This window comes from Schistocerca serialis, chromosome 5, assembly GCF_023864345.2.
Source record: "Schistocerca serialis cubense isolate TAMUIC-IGC-003099 chromosome 5, iqSchSeri2.2, whole genome shotgun sequence".
Lineage (NCBI taxonomy): Eukaryota > Metazoa > Arthropoda > Insecta > Orthoptera > Acrididae > Schistocerca > Schistocerca serialis.
Genome location: NC_064642.1, coordinates 737,388,087 through 737,405,748, shown reverse-complemented (window position 1 = coordinate 737,405,748; position 17,662 = coordinate 737,388,087). Strand labels below are relative to the sequence as shown.

Genomic DNA, 17,662 nt, shown 5'->3' with positions numbered 1-17,662 from the left:
CCCGATTTCCCAGAAACTTCTCTCCGAGGAAGAGGATTTAAAATAAGTTAACACGTGTCTCGGTCTATGCAAAAACAAAACGACGTTCACAGATTCCAGGACCTTAATGTCCCTTGTAGCGAGTAAATAGTTCAACCGACTCGGTGGCACAGTGGCTAGCACTGCAGCTTCATACTTTTGCCTCCCATATTCACTACACATTTACTGATGTTATATTTGTTCTTCATTCTTCTATCCATTTCCATAGACGGTTACTACACGATTTTTTTTTCAATGTATACTGAATTAACGTTGTCCTTGCAAGACTATACTAGATTTGCAGTATGTTTTGCAAGGCGACAGGCGACTCTGAATTACTTCCCTGGGCCGGCCGATGCGGCCGAGCGGTTCTAGGCGCTTCAGTCTGGAACCGCGAGACCGCTACGGTCGCAGGTTCGAATCCTGCCTCGGGCATGGCTGTGCGTGTTGTCCTTAGGTTAGTTAGGTTTAAGTAGTTCTAAGGTCTAGGGGACTGACGACCTCAGATGTCAAGTCCCATAGCGCTCAGAACCATTTGAACCATTACTTCCGCGGCAGCGATCATGTTAACTAGCAACCTCCCACTTGACTACCTGCCCCATACGACCGCAAAACTGACTTTGCCGTTTAAATGAGTTCGTTCAGCCTAAAAGGTTATCACAATTATCAGTATATAAATGAGCTTGAATACTGAAATAGTACTAATGTAATGGTAGCACTGTCATTATTTTTGTCAAATGTTGACGGGTGTTAAATATAAAAACATGCTATTGATCTTTTATAAAAGTTATGACAGAAGTTTATTGATCAAAAATTGGAGAAGAATACAGATTAAGCGTGATGACAAAAGTAAAGCATGATCTGATGGCAGCACAAATATGCAACGAACCGGTAACAACCCAATGAGGCGGCTGGTTGTCAAAAGGCTAACGTTTGTCTGATTGAACTATTTACTCTGGCTCAAAATATGGATAACGCAATCTGATATTATCTAACACTAAATAGGCGTTGATAGATTTATCCTACACAGTAGCTATACCACATTGGTGCGGTTGACAACAAGTGACGAAACTGCGATCTGGTTTTCCCCAGCAGGCGAGAGCAGCAATGCAATACACTTTTCCTCGATGCGTGGCGCTATCTCAGGTGATGTTCTTGGTTCAAGCATCTGCTGTGATCTAAGGTGCACTGTCTGTAATTCCCTATCGCAGGCACAAAGCATCTGTTAGACCGATTGCAATTACTCTCTACCAAAGCCCCGAAATTTCGCCAGATTCCAGCGTGCGACACTCCCATTCACCAGTCATACCATGAACCAGTTTGAGTCACTTATATGGCAGTGCACACAAGGATATAAAAGATCAATAGCATGTTTTTATATTTAACACCTGTCACAAATATTACTCTCATCTCAGCATGTTGTCTGAGATAACTGAGGTCCGGTAGGTACAGCAGAGCCCTCACCATAGACTCCCCAGTCAAAGTCAGTGCTAGTGAAGAGTCACACTGAGGGCAAGTATCGCCAAGTGCACCACACTCATAACAAAAGTCAAGACCAGTATCCTCTACAGATTGGAATGAGAATCAGAAGACCTACTCCAGACGGGAATTTCAGTCGGAAAACTAAGTGTCTCCTCTCCTCACTTTCCATCGAATCTCAGTAGATTCCGTGAAAACACTCCCATAACTGCCCCACTAAGGTTACGTGCCAGTCACAAGACACTGCGTGTCTCTTCTCTAATTTGTTTGGTCTACTCATCAGCCAATCCTAATTTAACAATATTCTTATCTTTTCAGGATAAGTGATCAATCCCTGTCTCGGGTCGGGAGACGTTGTGTTCCTGACCTTTTTTTTTTTTTTTATTCCCATGGCCACTTCAGCCAGGATATTATTTTGAGTCTCCATAAATTTCTAAAGTGGACAGCACACTTATCATTGAGATTATTATCTGAACGGCCTGAACATTACCACGTGTCCAACCAGGAGCCCCAGCCAAACCAAGAGGAGTACTTTCGTGTTCCAACATAGAACATTTTCGAGGCGCCCTTAATATTGCGTTCCTTCTGAAATTGTTCTGACTGCCTGACGATTCCCAAAAAGCTCTGCAGGCTGTGGGACAAGATGACCTGTTGCCTTCCTCAATAGCATCATGTCCACGGTGAACATCGAAGCTGACGAATTTTTATGGGCACCATCTCTGTTCACAAAAGGCGTTTACGACACTGTCATAACCGACTGGCTGGGCGACCTATATTCATTTCATGCCTCTGGCCTCTGGTGTGGCAAGAGGTGCCTAAAAGGTAGGTTCCAGGGGGCCCATTTTCCACCTATTCGACCGAACGCATTCTCTGTACACCGTTGGATAAACTTTTGGGCTCAGCAATCTGTCCGCAGTAAGTGCTTTGAGATGTTTCTTTACCTAATAGCTGCACATTGCTTTCACGCCCCAGACGTCCACTGCAAGATTTACTGTTAAATGACCAAACTGCCATCTTGTTCTCAACTCCAGCAAAATACCATTCGAAGGAGAGTCACCATAAAGACCACACATGCATTAACAATGTACACACCTGTTCATACTGACAGCGTCCTGTCGTCTCACAAACACTATGTGTCTAGGATGAAAAATCAACATTAAAGTGTACCTTTGAATACGGAGAATAGTGACCATCTTCTCTGATCCTTAGCAATCTACTAATTTCATGTCTCATGAGTTCAAAATGGTTCAAATGACTCTGAGCGCTATGGGACTTAACTGCTGTGGCCATCAGTCCCCTAGAACTTAGAACTACTTAAACCTAACTAACCTAAGGACGTCACACACATCCATGCCTGAAGCACGATTCGAACCTGCGACCGTAGCGGTAGCGCGGTTCCAGACTGAAGCGCCTAGAACCGCTCGGCCACGCCGGCCGGCTGTCTCATGAGTTAATTAAAATAATAAACAAATGAGATAATTGTTTGAAATTGTTTCCTGTAGTGTATCTTGCTTCACAATCAACTGCAAGCTCCAGTTTTCGGTAAAGAGATCCGTTACTAGTTTGCCACGAAATTATCCCCAATGCGTGAACTCTTCATCAAAGTTAACGACTTTCCTTTCCCGAGTGAGACTCATACAGGGAATTGTCAGTGTGTCAAACGTGCCTTCACAAGACGGTGTTGTCAATTCCTATGTTTCTAATGTTTCTACGATCAGTATCATGAAAGGGAATGTACCAAATCCACCAGAAGAATAAACATAAAAAAAATATAAGAAAGAAATATAAGACTATGAGAATTTGAAAAGGTTGTAAACCCTTGAAACACAATACAAACGTAAATTATATTCTAAGTGACGAACGCTTGTTGTGAAGCCCAGTCGTAATTTCACAATTAATATAACGCCCTTCTATCTCTTAACATGATAAGAAATAATTGTGTGTGGCAACCTACGGAAATTAGTAGATGAATGGAGAAACAAGTAAATAAATAATCTGGGCCGGCCGTAGTGGCCGAGCGGTTCTAGGCGCTTCAGTCTGGAACCGCAGCGATCGCTACGGTCACAGGTTCGAATGGTTCAAATGGTTCAAATGGCTCTGAGCACTATGGGACTCAACTGCTGAGGTTATTAGTCCCCTAGAACTTAGAACTAGTTAAACCTAACTAACCTAAGGACATCACAAACATCCATGTCCGAGGCAGGATTCGAACCTGCGACCGTAGCGGTCTTACGGTTCCAGACTGCAGCACCTTTAACCGCAGGTTCGAATCCTGGGGCGGGAACGGATGTGTGTGTGATGTCCTTAGGTTAGTTAGGTTTACGTAGTACTAAGTTCTAGGGGACTGACGACCTCAGCTGTTAAGTCCCATAGCGCTCAGAGCCATTTGAACCATTTTTGAACCAATAGTCGGGTTTCGAAAGAGCGACACAAATGTGAGAAACAACGATGCTAACCAGAGTGCCCCTTTTTCAGCTGAGAATATCGGGCGCTAAAATAACATTTGAATCAAGTCACAAATTTTGCCCATCGTTTTCTCCGAAAAGGTCGAGTACCTGCGGATATGTCGAGACACGTGTTCCACTATTTTGATTCCTTTTCCACTAAGCAAAGTTTCTGGGAAGTCGGTTATGCCAATTGCCGTAGCCTCCTCGTGAGTAAGTATGAAATATGTAACACAGAACTACCCACTGCCACAGATGATTCCTCACATCTGTCTTCCTTGGTGTACTCATATTCATATGACGTCGCTGTTCGCTTGTTTACACGTTCACAAATCACGTAGTCTGGGCAAGGAACTGTTGTGTACTGCGCAATATCACCACTGCACTGCACAGCATACACTGCGCAGTATATTGAGCGAGCGTCAATATATTGTGCAAACATTCAGTATCGCTCTCAGACAATTATTATTAGTGTACAACGTATTTACCAATTAGTTATACAAAAGTAACGATTAATTGTGAAAACTATAATTTAAAGAAATGTTTGATACATCAGAATATCTTCAGATATTATTCCTGCCTACCACCCGTGGTATAGGGATAGCGTCTTTGATTCCTAATCAAAACGTCTTCGGTCCCGTGTTCAATCCGCGCCACTGCCTAAATTTTGATAAATAATCAGCATTGGCGGCCGAAAACTTCCGGCATAAGAAGTCAGCCTCATTCTGCCAACGGCCTTGTCAAAGAGGGTGGAGGAGCGGATAGAGGTTCAGGGCACTCTCTTGTCCTAGGGGTGGGAAATTGACCCTAAAGGCGGAAAAATCAGCAGTGATCAACGACATGAGGATGCAGAAAGCAATGGAAACCACTGCATTAAAGACACGTAACGTGTATCCACAGGACATGTGGCCTGTAATTGAAGAAGTGTCATGATGATCTCTCCATTGGCAAAAGATTCCGGAATAGTCCCCCATTCGGATCTCCGGGAGGGGACTGCCTAGGGGGAGCTTACCATGAGAAAAAGATTGAATAATCAACGAAAGGATAACGTTCTACGAGTCGGGGCGTGGAATGTCAGAAGCTTGAACGTGGTAGGGAAACTAGAAAAATCTGAAAAGGGAAATGCAAAGGCTCAATCTAGATATAGTAGGGGTCAGTGAAGTGGAAGGAAGACAAGGCTTTCTGGTCAGATGAGTAACGGGTAATATCAGCAGCAGCAGCAAATGGTATAACAGGTGTAGGATTCGTTATGAATAGGAAGGTAGGGCAGAGGGTGTGTTACTGTGAACAGTTCAGTGACCGGGTTGTTCTAATCAGAATCGACAGCAGACCAACACCGACAACGATAGTTCAGGTATACATGCCGACGACGCAAGCTGAAGATGAACAGATAGAGAAAGTGTATGAGGATATTGAAAGGGTAATGCAGTATGTAAAGGGGGACGAAAATCTAATAGTCATGGGCGACTGGAATGCAGTTGTAGGGGAAGGAGTAGAAGAAAAGGTTACAGGAGAAATGGGCTTGGGACGAGGAATGAAAGAGGAGAAAGACTAATTGAGTTCTGTAACAAGTTTCAGCTAGTAATAGCGAATACCCTGTTCAAGAATCACAAGAGGAGGAGGTATACATGGAAAAGGCCGGGAGATACGGGAAGATTTCAATTAGATTACATCATGGTCAGACAGAGATTCCGAAATCAGATACTGGATTGTAAGGCGTACCCAGGAGCAGATATAGACTCAGATCACAATATAGTAGTGATGAAGAGTAGGCTGAAGTTTAAGACATTAGTCAGGAAGAATCAATACGCAAAGAAGTGGGATACGGAAGTACTAAGGAACGACGAGATACGTTTGAAGTTCTCTAACGCTATAGATACAGTAATAAGGAATAGCGCAGTAGGCAGTACAGTTGAAGAGGAATGGACATCTCTAAAAAGGGTCATCACAGAAGTTGGGAAGGAAAACATAGATACAAAGAAGGTAGCTGTGAAGAAACCAAGGGTAACAGAAGAAATACTTCAGTTGATTGATGAAAGGAGGAAGTACAAACATGTTCCGGGAAAATCAGGAATACAGAAATACAAGTTGCTGAGGAATGAAATAAATAGGAAGTGCAGGGAAGCTAAGACGAAATGGCTGCAGGAAAAATGTGAAGACATCGAAAAAGATATGATTGTCGAAGGACAGACTCAGCATACAGGAAAGTCAAAACAACCTTTGGTGACATTAAAAGGAACGGTGGTAACATTAAGAGTGCAACGGGAATTCCACTGTTAAACGCAGAGGAGAGGGCAGATAGGTGGAAAGAATATATTGAAAGCCTCTATGAGGGTGAAGATTTGTCTGATGTGATAGAAGAAGAAACAGGAGTCGATTTAGAAGCGATAGGGGATCCAGTATTAGAATCGGAATTTAAAAGAGCTTTGAAGGACTTACGGTCAAATAAGGCAGAAGGGATAGATAACATTCCATCAGAATTTCTAAAATCATTGAGGTAAGTGGCAACAAAACGACTATTCACGTTGGTGTGTACAATATATGAGTCTGGCGACATTCCATCTGACTTTCGGAAAAGCATCATCCACACAATTTCGAAGACGGCAAGAGCTGACAAGTGCGAGAATTATCGCACAATCAGCTTAACAGCTCATGCATAAAGAATAATATACAGAAGAATGGAAAAGAAAATTGAGAATGCGCTAGGTGACGATCAGTTTTGCTTTAGGAAAAGTAAAGGGACGAGAGAAGCAATTCTGACGTTACGGCTAATAATGGAAGCAAGGATAAAGAAAAATCAAGACACTTTCATAGGATTTGTCGACCTGGAAAAAGCGTTCGACAGTCCAAAATGGTGCAAGCTGTTCGAGATTCTGAAAAAAGTAGGGGTAAGCTATAGGGAGAGACGGGTCATATACAATATTTACAACAACCAGGAGGGAATAATAAGAGTAGACGATCAAGAACGAAGTGCTCGTATTAAGAAGGGTGTAAGACAAGGCTGTAGCTTTTCGCCCCTACTCTTCAATCTGTACATCGAGAAAGCAATGATGGAAATAAAAGAAAGGTTCAGGAGTGGAATTAAAATACAAGGTGAAAGGATATCAATGATACGATTTGCTGATAACATTGCTATCCTGAGTGAAAGTGAAGAAGAATTAAATGATCTGCTGAACGGAATGAACAGTCTAATGAGTACACAGTATGGTCTGAGAGTAAATCGGAGAAAGACGAAGGTAATGAGAGGTAGTAAAAATGAGAACAGCGAGAAACTTAACATCAGGATTGATGGTCACGAAGTCAATGAAGTTAAGGAATTCTGCTACCTAGGCAGTAAAATAACCAATGACGGACGGAGCAAGGAGGACATCAAAAGCAGACTCGCCATGGCAAAGAAGGCATTTCTGGCCAAGAGAAGTCTACTAATATCAAATACCGGCCTTAATTTGAGGAAGAAATTTCTAAGGATGTACGTCTGGAGTACAGCATTGTATGGTAGTGAAACATGGAATGTGGGAAAACCGGAACAGAAGAGAATCGAAGCATTTGGGATGTGGTGCTATAGACGAATGTTGAAAATTAGGTGGACTGATGAGGTAAGGAATGAGGAGGTTCTACGCAGAATCGGAGAGGAAAGGAATATGTGGAAAACACTGATAAGGAGAAGGGACAGGATGGTAGGACATTTGCTAAGACATGAGGGAATGACTTCCATGGTACTAGAGGGAGCTGTAGAGGGCAAAAACTGTAGAGGAAGACAGAGATTGGAATACGTCAAGCAAATAATAGAGGACGTAGGTTGCAAGTGCTACTCTGAGATGAAGAGGTTAGCACAGGAAAGGAATTCGTGGCGGGCCGCATCAAACTAGTCAGTAGACTGATGAACAAAAAAAAAAAAAAAAAAAAAAAAAACCACTGTTAGTTCCCGACGTTCCGCTAGGTGGCATACGCGAATTAGTTATTCCGAAAGAGGTCACGGAGTGAAGAGCGTGCGCAGTTTTGTTTATGGTTTCATGAATCCACATAAACTTCTACATTTCATAGACTATTAATGACTAAATATCTCAAGGCACCTCCTCAAACAATCGTATCACCGCAACATGATGTGTATCACAAACACCAGCCAGTAGTCTCTGACTCAGCAGTTGAATAAATTTGGCAGTGTTATACTTGTAGTCCAAATAAATCAAAGAGACATGCCAGCTTAGAACTGAACATTGCTAGTGTTACACCTATCATTCAAACCCTACATACTGGAACTGTTGCAAGATTTAAGAGAAAGTAACTTAGAAAAATTAATGAATGGTTGTGCTGATAAACTGACACACAATATTTTTAGCGCAACGAAATCTGACTTTTAATAATTCCTACAAAAGAATAGCCCTGACTAACAGTAACCTATACCTTTCATAAATCACTTACCTCACAAAAATCTTCGTTACTCAAACTACTGTAATACAGCGAGCGCCAATACTGCCAGCTAAACAAAAGATTCTAACTACTGAAGTCACTAACTACTGATAGGCATAGTTAGCAAATGAAAGATTTTGTTAAGGAACAAGCAATGTATTTACCTTAATGGTGTTCAAAAGTCAAGTTCATGACATCCAGTCTTACAAATTTACTGTCTCTGATGGACACACGTCCAGATCATCCGCTCTCAAAACTCCGCCATTTCTCTCCCCACATCCACAACTGCTGGCGGCTCACCTCCAACTGCGCAACGTTACGCGCTGTTCACATCTAACTGCCCAACACTACAATAGCGATTATTTCAACAATCCCCACCAGCCACAGACTGCACACAGCACAGCCAGTGATTTTCATACAGAGTGCTATGTGGCGTTACACGTAAAAAGACCTTAACAGCCTACTTACAAAACGAGCAAAGTTTTGTATGGGAAATGTTTAACAAAATGCAGACTGAAGATGATTTTCTTAATAAAATTGTGTTCAGCGACAAAAACAACTTCCACGTCGTACCGTAATCGAACATGAACGGAACTCGTGTAAGGCAAATGTTGTTTTGTGCTGTAAAGTATAACAAGTGTTACGGTCTCCTTTATCTTGTCAACTGTGGTTGGCACGCCATACCTGGCGATGCTGCAACATATCTAATGTACTTTCAACATTGCTGCACAGTCAGCAGTCGTGATATTCTAATATATAAGAAGCTATCAGCCTCGACTGCGGTAGTGAAACCAAACTTTAGCTATGTTAAACAATGACGAAATTCCTCCAGCTGTATTAAGGTGTTGGTTTTATTGGCAACTACTTTCGATGTTGTTGCATCATCTTCAGGCCCATACTTGTTTATAGAACCGTATGTGTCTAACACTAGTCGTCAGTGGTGAGATAGGCGTGTTCCATGCGGAGTTACTACCTGCCTTCTGCATGGAACACGCCTATCTCACCACTGACTACTAGTGTTAGACACATACGGTTGCTATCAACAAGTATGAGCCTGAAGATGATGTTGTAACAACATCGAAACTAGTTGCCAATAAAACCAACACTTTAATAAAGCTGAAGGAATTTCGTCATTGTTTAACATATATTGTACTAGCTGACGTCCCAAGTCGTCCGTTTCAAATATGGATATACGAAGAATAATTGTGCCTTCTTCAGAAGATATACCTGAATCTATAATCTAAGAGGGCATGGTCTAGAAATGTGACTACGCCTATTCAGGATGTTTTAGTTTTATTTTTAGACCATGCCCTATTAGACAAATTATAGATTCGTGTATATCTTCTGAAGCAGGCTCAATTATTTGGGCTGAAACCTAGCTAAAGGTTGGTTTCATTACCGCAATCGAGGCTGATAGTTCCTTACATATTATCTAATGTCTCAGTTACAATAGAGCACGGGCACAGAATTTATTTTCAAGCAAGATGGCGCGCCACCACATTATCACAGTGAAGCTGTTGCTTCTCTCCCTAGGAGTGTTTCGACTCGGATTGGACGTGTTGGAACAGTATCCCGGCCGCCACGATCACTTCATTTAACCGCAATCGACCTTTCCGTACGGAGTTACATTAAAAACAGACTGTTTGTTCCTCCACTTCCAGGAAACGTCGACAAGCTATGACATGGGATAACACAAACAGATGTTACGATACGTCAGGCCCTTGCCTTATAGGATTTGATAGGAAACAGATTAACAGATGGGCCATTTATAGTGCCTCAAAAGGTAGCCACGCCGAACATATGTAAATAAAACTTGAAGAGACACTGCGTGGACAACTGCATCAAAGTTTCTGTAAGTTATTTACCTTTATCGCAATTGAAGGTTACTTTCGTGTGAGTAATTAACAGACACTTTGTCTTTGTGCAAAGAAACGCGACTGTGTAGTGCGCATTTCAAACAAGCTGATCTACCATTTGGAGTAGAAAAAAGTCACCTGCGCCTTGCCTTCCGAAACGTTACGTTCTTACTGCTGCAAGAAACACGAGAAGACTCAATTGTCGTCGTGACTGTTTGCAACATTGTCACAGCAGCGTTCCGCACGTACTGCGCAGAATCTGACGTAGCCCTCTGTAGAAATACCAGCACTAAGTGCTCTATAGCGATGTGAGTGGAGTGCAGCGGACATCTATCGGCACAGTAGCGGCAGGCCCCCCTCTACGTGCCCCACTGCCGGCATGTCTGCGGGGTGACGTGTCTCACAGGGCACAGTGTGTCCGGAGGAGTGTGGAAGGGGGGCGGTTGAGCTGCCCGCACCGTCAGAAGCGTCCCCCCACCCCACTGGCTAGTCGGCTATTTTCGGCAGGAATGTAGGCACGGAGAACAAGAGTTTATTTTTCGAAGTGGGCGGGTGGGGACGGAGCAGAAGGGTCGCCTGTCGCTCCTCACGCAATTTCCCACGTGCTGCGCGTTCTTGGCAGCCGACGAACGCACACGCGCGGGCGCAGTTGCCCCGCCTGCCGCCGACAGAGGCGCGCTAGCGGCCGCCTGCTAGAACCGCTCTAGCGGTCTCGCGTCTGACCTATCGGGTATCAGCGGTGGAACACCTGTCTGGATGCCGCGGCGCCGCCTGCCAACTCCTCCTCCCAACAGATGTCTCTCTTGGAAGCGTGTCAGCTGCGCGACCACATTTCGGACGGCTACGTTACCAGTGAGCACGGTGAATAAACAGATCTCGTCGGAATCGTTTAATCGATCATGTTTTTTAAAAACATACACATGTCACAATACAGAAATACGATCGATTACACATACTTGGTGCTCTTAGCTTTGGATAAGAACTAGTCAACAAACTTCTCGATGTCACAACGGGAGCCTAAAGCAATGGGATGACAGATTTGCTTCCTACTTTGTACGCTTTTAGTAGGCCATTGAAACAACATAATGTGCAAAGTAGTAAGGTGCACCATTCTGGCAATTCCGAGAAAATCTCAATAGAAATTTTACGCGTCTATTATGAGGCGTATTACTGTGCGTAGGTGATGAAGTGAAGGGAAGCTTCCCCACGTCGACTGGCGTGCCGTTACGTGATCGGTGTGCGCTCCTGACGTCCAGTCTTCAAGGTACCTTAATGTTGATGGGAAGCAAGTACGCCTGTCACGCCTTCGTAGGATTCACCTTGCAGACGCCCCGTTGTGTGTCGACTGTGATGTTATGGACACAGACGAGCACCGCTTGGTGTGGAGATGGGCGAGAGGTGTCTGGTTCTTGGTGCGACAGATGCTGTCCCTAATTATCCGTACGACTCCTCATCAGATGCCTTCTAAATTGCTGCTCTGCCGGCCGAAGTGGCCGTGCGGTTAAAGGCGCTGCAGTCTGGAACCGCAAGACCGCTAAGGTCGCAGTTTGGAATCCTGCCTCGGGCATGGATGTTTGTGATGTCCTTAGGTTAGTTAGGCTTAACTAGTTCTAAGTTCTAGGGGACTAATGACCTCAGCAGTAGAGTCCTATAGTGCTCAGGGCCATTGGAACCATTTTTTTTTTTGAACTGCTGCTCCTTCCGGACGCGGGGCACTGCCCGCAGGCTAAAACGAACTCTGTGAAGCGAATTTGTGGTCACGCAGCACACTGCTTGTTTGCTGATGGCGAGAAAAATATCCTTGACTTTTGGCAGTTCCTTAATGAACGCCATTGTGCAGTTGTCCGCAATCCCAAATACAGACATTTTTTCTCCAATTTCATTTGCAGTGTCTTCCTTAGCCCACACCAGAGCTGGGGTGTTCCTGTCATGAAGACTTGATCCCCGCCTCTTCCACCCTTCGAACCGACGCATTCACTGGTCATCGGAATGTTTCTCTCGGAAAAACTATTCGCCGATAGTCTCAATTAGTCTGACGTCTTGCTGCGCCCTCCTCCTCGTGTGACGCCCGTTTCCTGATATTCTCGGTTGTATTAATGACAAAAATAAAGGAAAATAGACAAATAAACGATGTTCATTGTACCTCTGCTCCACGTTCTCTACGGTTTCCTTGGTTCCTGGAGGGTGGGAACGAGACATGGTGGTCAGGTCTCGGGTTGCAACCCCTGCCCACTTTGTCCCCACCCTCCCTTTGTGCGACGGGAAGGTTTCCTTAACAAATAAAACAAAGTGACAAGCACTCGAGCTTCAGGAGAGAAACATGTATGGGTCGATGGTTCGACTCCCGCTTAAACTTAATTATTAGTTGAAACGTCTCTGTGAAGTCGTTTCATAAGACACTTGTCGAATTCGGTACAACTTATTCACTTTACTACCTGATTTTAGCTCAATTCATGAACTCTTCCAGAAAGACTGAGCACTCAAATAAGGCCTATTGAATATTACATGTGTGTTTTAATGTGAGGTTTCGGTTTTGTTTTCTGGGAAACGCTGAGTTGGTCATCGCCTGCTGGGAGCATACGATGTTGCTTCTCGTGCGAAGGAGAGCACAGGATGACCAATTTAGGTTTCCAATACCTAAACAGAGAGGTCTACCCATCTTAGTCGAAGCCTGTGTCGAAGGCTGTTTTTGTGTGTGAGGCTGGTGACGGAGGGCTACCCCTCTGGTAGCTTCCGCTGCACGGGGAGCTAGGTAATCTCGAAAGAGAATGCGCCACTCTACGGTGAACGCTTGCTGAGTACGGATCGTAGTTCTTAAGGGGGGTTTCAGGTGATAGGAAGCAGGTTGAGTTACGACTTCGTTATGCTTAACTGTTCAGCTTAACTGAAGAGCGTGAAGCGAGTTATTTTTCCGAATGTGCCATAGTTATATTGCTTTAAATAGGTGATTTTTGGGTTTTTGAGTTAAAAGTGTGGAAGTTACTTTGTTCATTTTGAACAACGATGAAGTAGAATTTCAAACGGTAAATCTGATTAGGAAAAGCTGGTTAGGATCACTTCAACCGTACGTGAGTGTAATACTGTGTCGAAGCGAGTATGATTTTTAATTGTCTTTAATCTTATATTTTGTGGAAGTTGCTTTTGTCTTTGTGTGTCGACTTTGTGCCACGTGTTTGGTAATCAATGACCCTTCTGGCCCACCACGGCACCGCAATAGGCTTTATTTTAACAGTTTGCTTGTTTAATGAGCTATAATTTCTGCAAGAATATCTGTTCTTTCGTGCGCTTTCTACAAAGCAGCACGGCAGTTTGATTCGGAATGCACCACGTGCTCTAGTTCGGCCGTTTGCAAGCTGCAGACGCAGTTTGTATGTTGAATAATTATCGCACAACCTCGTGCATTGGCTAAACCTCTGTCCTGAGTAGTGCATGCGTAGAATCGTTATGCGAATCTCACTGAGATATTTTTATGGTGTGAATGCAAAGGAGACGATAGTATCATTTTCTCCCACCCCCGTTTTCTGTGTTTCTTCTTGCTGTAGTTAAATTGTGCTCTGTTACGTAATTCTTAATTAAATATTTCTAGTCAGGCGCCATTTACGTGGTGTTAGGATGTGCAACCAAATACTGAGATACAATAAATAATCCACTCGAAAGATTAATTCTGTGGAGTTGGTCTTACCGACTTACTCCGATTTCCAATCCTGATTAATCAAATTGCTTCATGCACGACATGGAGCGCTATTTATCTGGTTACTTAAAGAAATTTGCATACTTGTAATTAAATTATTAAAGTAATCAAACTAATAATTTTCCAGTTCCGTTTTCTTCTAAATGGTTAGGAAAGGCTTGGGCTGATGGCGACCCTGAATTTCTGAATTTTTATCATTATTTGTGTGAGAGAAGCAGCTAGAAATGCGAGATAACGTATATGGCTCGATGAAAAACGTCGTTAAGATAGTAATACGTTACGTAGTCTATTTTTTTCATCGCTGGTGTATTTAAATTATATGACATTTGACAGATAATATAATGAAGGAAAAAGCCACTTGGATTTGCAAGAAGCTTCAATTTATGTTTTCCATATCTCTATGACAGATACCGTCCTGCAAAGTGTAATGTCGAGAGCTCGTGCGACGAGTACTTGCACGTTACCTTTGTGGACTGGCACCTTGTGACTTACTGTATTACTGATTATGAGAAACATCATTCGCATCATTCTTTATTGAGGTTTGACTTGGGCCTTCCAAGCCTGTCCCTTGTCCTTGAAAATTTAATTACAAATAGTAAATAGAGAACCAGCATTTGAGGCTGACTGCAGTACAATTTTACTGCCGCCAACTTACATTTCTCGGAAAGACCACAAAGATAAGAGAGATTAGGGCTCGTACAGAGGCATATATGCAGTCATTTTCCCTCGTTCTGTTTGGGAGTGGAACGGGGAGAGAAGACGCTAGTTGTGGTACGAGGTACCCTCCGCCACGCACCGTATGGTGGATTGCGGAGTATACATGTAGATGTAGATGTAGATGTAGTCACATAATATATGAAATTCACTACAATTTTACCAAAATGCACTGAGCTACCATGCCAGCTCCTTTTGGCCACAATTACTTTTTACGAACAGCACCTTCGTACAAATATATGTTATATAATAGATGTTAAAACATCTCTTGGGATTTTCTATTAATTGCGAGAGTAGTGCACCTTACTTCTTGCACATTATGTTGTTTTAATGACCCTCTAAAGGTGTACAATGTTTGAAATAGGTCTGTGATCCCAACGTCATGATCTCCCCTTGCCAGTGTGATTTGGCAGAACGTTATTATACTTCATCACCAACACCATCATCATCATCATTATGATCGCCTTCGTCTTCATCTGGACCACGAACACCACCATTATTACCCCCATCGCTAGCATCAGTAACCAGCGACAGACCTTGTTAAGACTTTTCTTTTCCACCTTGACGCATCTCAACGTCATCATCTCTGCAGTCTTCGTCTACAACTTTGCCTTTGCCTCTGTAATTACTGGAGTTGCGCTCAACCAAAAAACCAAAACTACGGTTCGATAGTTTTGGTACAGTACGTAAGTGACGTAGTAAATGTTGGGGTTACCGGTACTACCGGTAGCTTTGGCAGGGAAATAAACATAAATAAATGTGTGAGAAGGGAACAGCGAACCGACGACATATGTATACCTCTTTTTGTTTGTTTGTTTAGCACATAATCAGAATCACACATCGTTCATTTGGAGTCCATTGTGTATTTTATATCCTTAATAAATATAAATTCAACAAAAATTAGCTGACACGTAACTTATAAAGCACTCCTTCTTCAGGCTACAAGTGGCCCATCGGGACCATCCGACCCCCGAGTCATCCTCAGTTGAGGATGCAGATAGTCAGCACACCGCTTTCCCGGCCGCCATGATGGTTTTCTTTGACAGGAGCAGCTACTAATCGGCCGAGTAGCTCCTCAATTGGCATCAAGAGGATGAGAGCACCCAGAAAAATGGCACCATTGCATTGTGGCCCGGATGGTCAGCCATCCAAGTGCCGGCCACGCCCGACTACGCTTAACTTCGGTGATCTGACGTGAACCGATGTATCCACTGCGGCAATGCCGTTGCTGTAACTTACAAGCTTTTACGTAACTAAAGCAATTACTTTTGATGCACGTACAGTTTACATGAAAAAACAAAACCTGTACACTTATTGTTGTTATTTTGTACCCAATAGAACGTTCTTCAACATGATCAATACCAGGAATTTCTTGTTATCATTGATAAGTGCGAACGTTGTGTAGCTGTATCAGAAACATTTTTGACATACGCTCGACGAAGTATTGGAGTGACGTTTGATGTGTTTACATTTTTTTTTAAATTTTACCTCTTTTTGAACAAATTGCGTTTTGTAGCGCTATATGATTAATTTGTATTTGTTAATTTTTTTTATTACAGCTTCCCTCTGATCACACTACAAATCAACAATTTTCGAATAAAACCTCAATGAAACATTGACACTTCTCAATTTTGCTACAAATCCTGCTTATTTTTAAGTAACAGATAGGGGGATATTCATGTAGAGTTACGCAGTCCTTTATACACCTCAGTTTCTAGAATTTAGACGGTTAAACGTTTCCGGTTTCTAAGGGAATCTAGTAAGACGCTGATAGCACACGCACCCAAAGCGATGGGACTGACGTAACTCCCAACAGGTATGCAACACACCTAATTTACCGATAACGCAATTACCATCGTAACTAGAACAAAGCCACTAGCAAAACAATCGTATACTACGGTTACTTACGATAGCCTACTACAGTTTTGCATCTGTAGAAATTACACATTACTTTGCGCCATTTGTTACATCGGCTATTATGTATGCATGTTTGATGAAGGGGAGTTTTACATATACCATCAGGTGTAGTGTCAACAATACCGAAATATACTGTGTGCACCATCTTCCGGCACAGGAAAAGAAAACTCGTTTCAGCATTTCGCCTTCTGATGTGTTAGGCATAGTCCTGTTACCGTTTCCCGCAATGGGCAAACTTCTGAAATTGTATTCCATGTCACAGACACGTATTTGATAACAGGACATTTGTGAGTTCTCGCTGAAATGGTAGCATATGCACTTGTTGCAAGATCTCTGCAAGTTACTCTAATCGCACTCACCTTCCAAGTGTTGCGAATGGTTGGTAGCTGGAATGGTGAAAAGCATATATAACTTGACTGTAAGTTACTCTGTTACAGAGCTGCTGTGTATATTCAATTACAGCGAACTTACTCACAGCCAGGAACGCAGTTTCAACACAAAATCCCACTGACAAGCGGAACGTGTTATTTACTAACACAGTTACGAAATTCCCGCAACAGTTTCGACGTCTGACTAATAACAATAATTTGGACAAGCCTCGCAACCAGTGTACATCGCGCCTTTTCCGATGCTGCACAATTGTATACTGTTATCAAAAGTGCTTTACTGATACATAGTACACCTACACCTACATCTACATGATTACTCTGCAGTTCGCAGATAAGACCCAGGCATAGGGTTCATTCAACCATTTTCAAGTCACTTTTATACCGTTCCAGGCTCAAACAGAGCGCGGAAAAAAGGAGCATTTAAATCTTTCCGTGCGAGCACTGATTTCTCTTATTTTATCATGATGATCAATTGAAGGGCTTATTTCAATAGTGGTACAAGTCCATTACCTCCACTTTTCTGTCTATAATGCGTCTGAAATTAATGAGCCAAACAAACAGAAAGAAAGGTTCACCTCTAGCAAGAAGCCACATGTATGAATATTTCTGGTATCTCAACTGCAGATTTTTCAGCGCTCATTTAACTTCTGGACTCTGTATCTCAATATGAACAAAAATGGACTTCTACCACTATTGAAATAATCCCTACATTTCTTCCCGTGTAGGTGGGCGCCAACAAAATAT

General features: G+C 42.9%; 1 protein-coding gene across 1 annotated transcript in view; it reads right to left on the bottom strand.

Moving 5' to 3' along the window:
• The window catches only part of LOC126481395 (RNA-binding protein Raly-like), a 999,983-nt gene that overhangs the window by 199,825 nt on the left and 782,496 nt on the right, over positions 1 to 17,662 (bottom strand). The gene's annotated exons all lie outside the window — the stretch shown is intronic.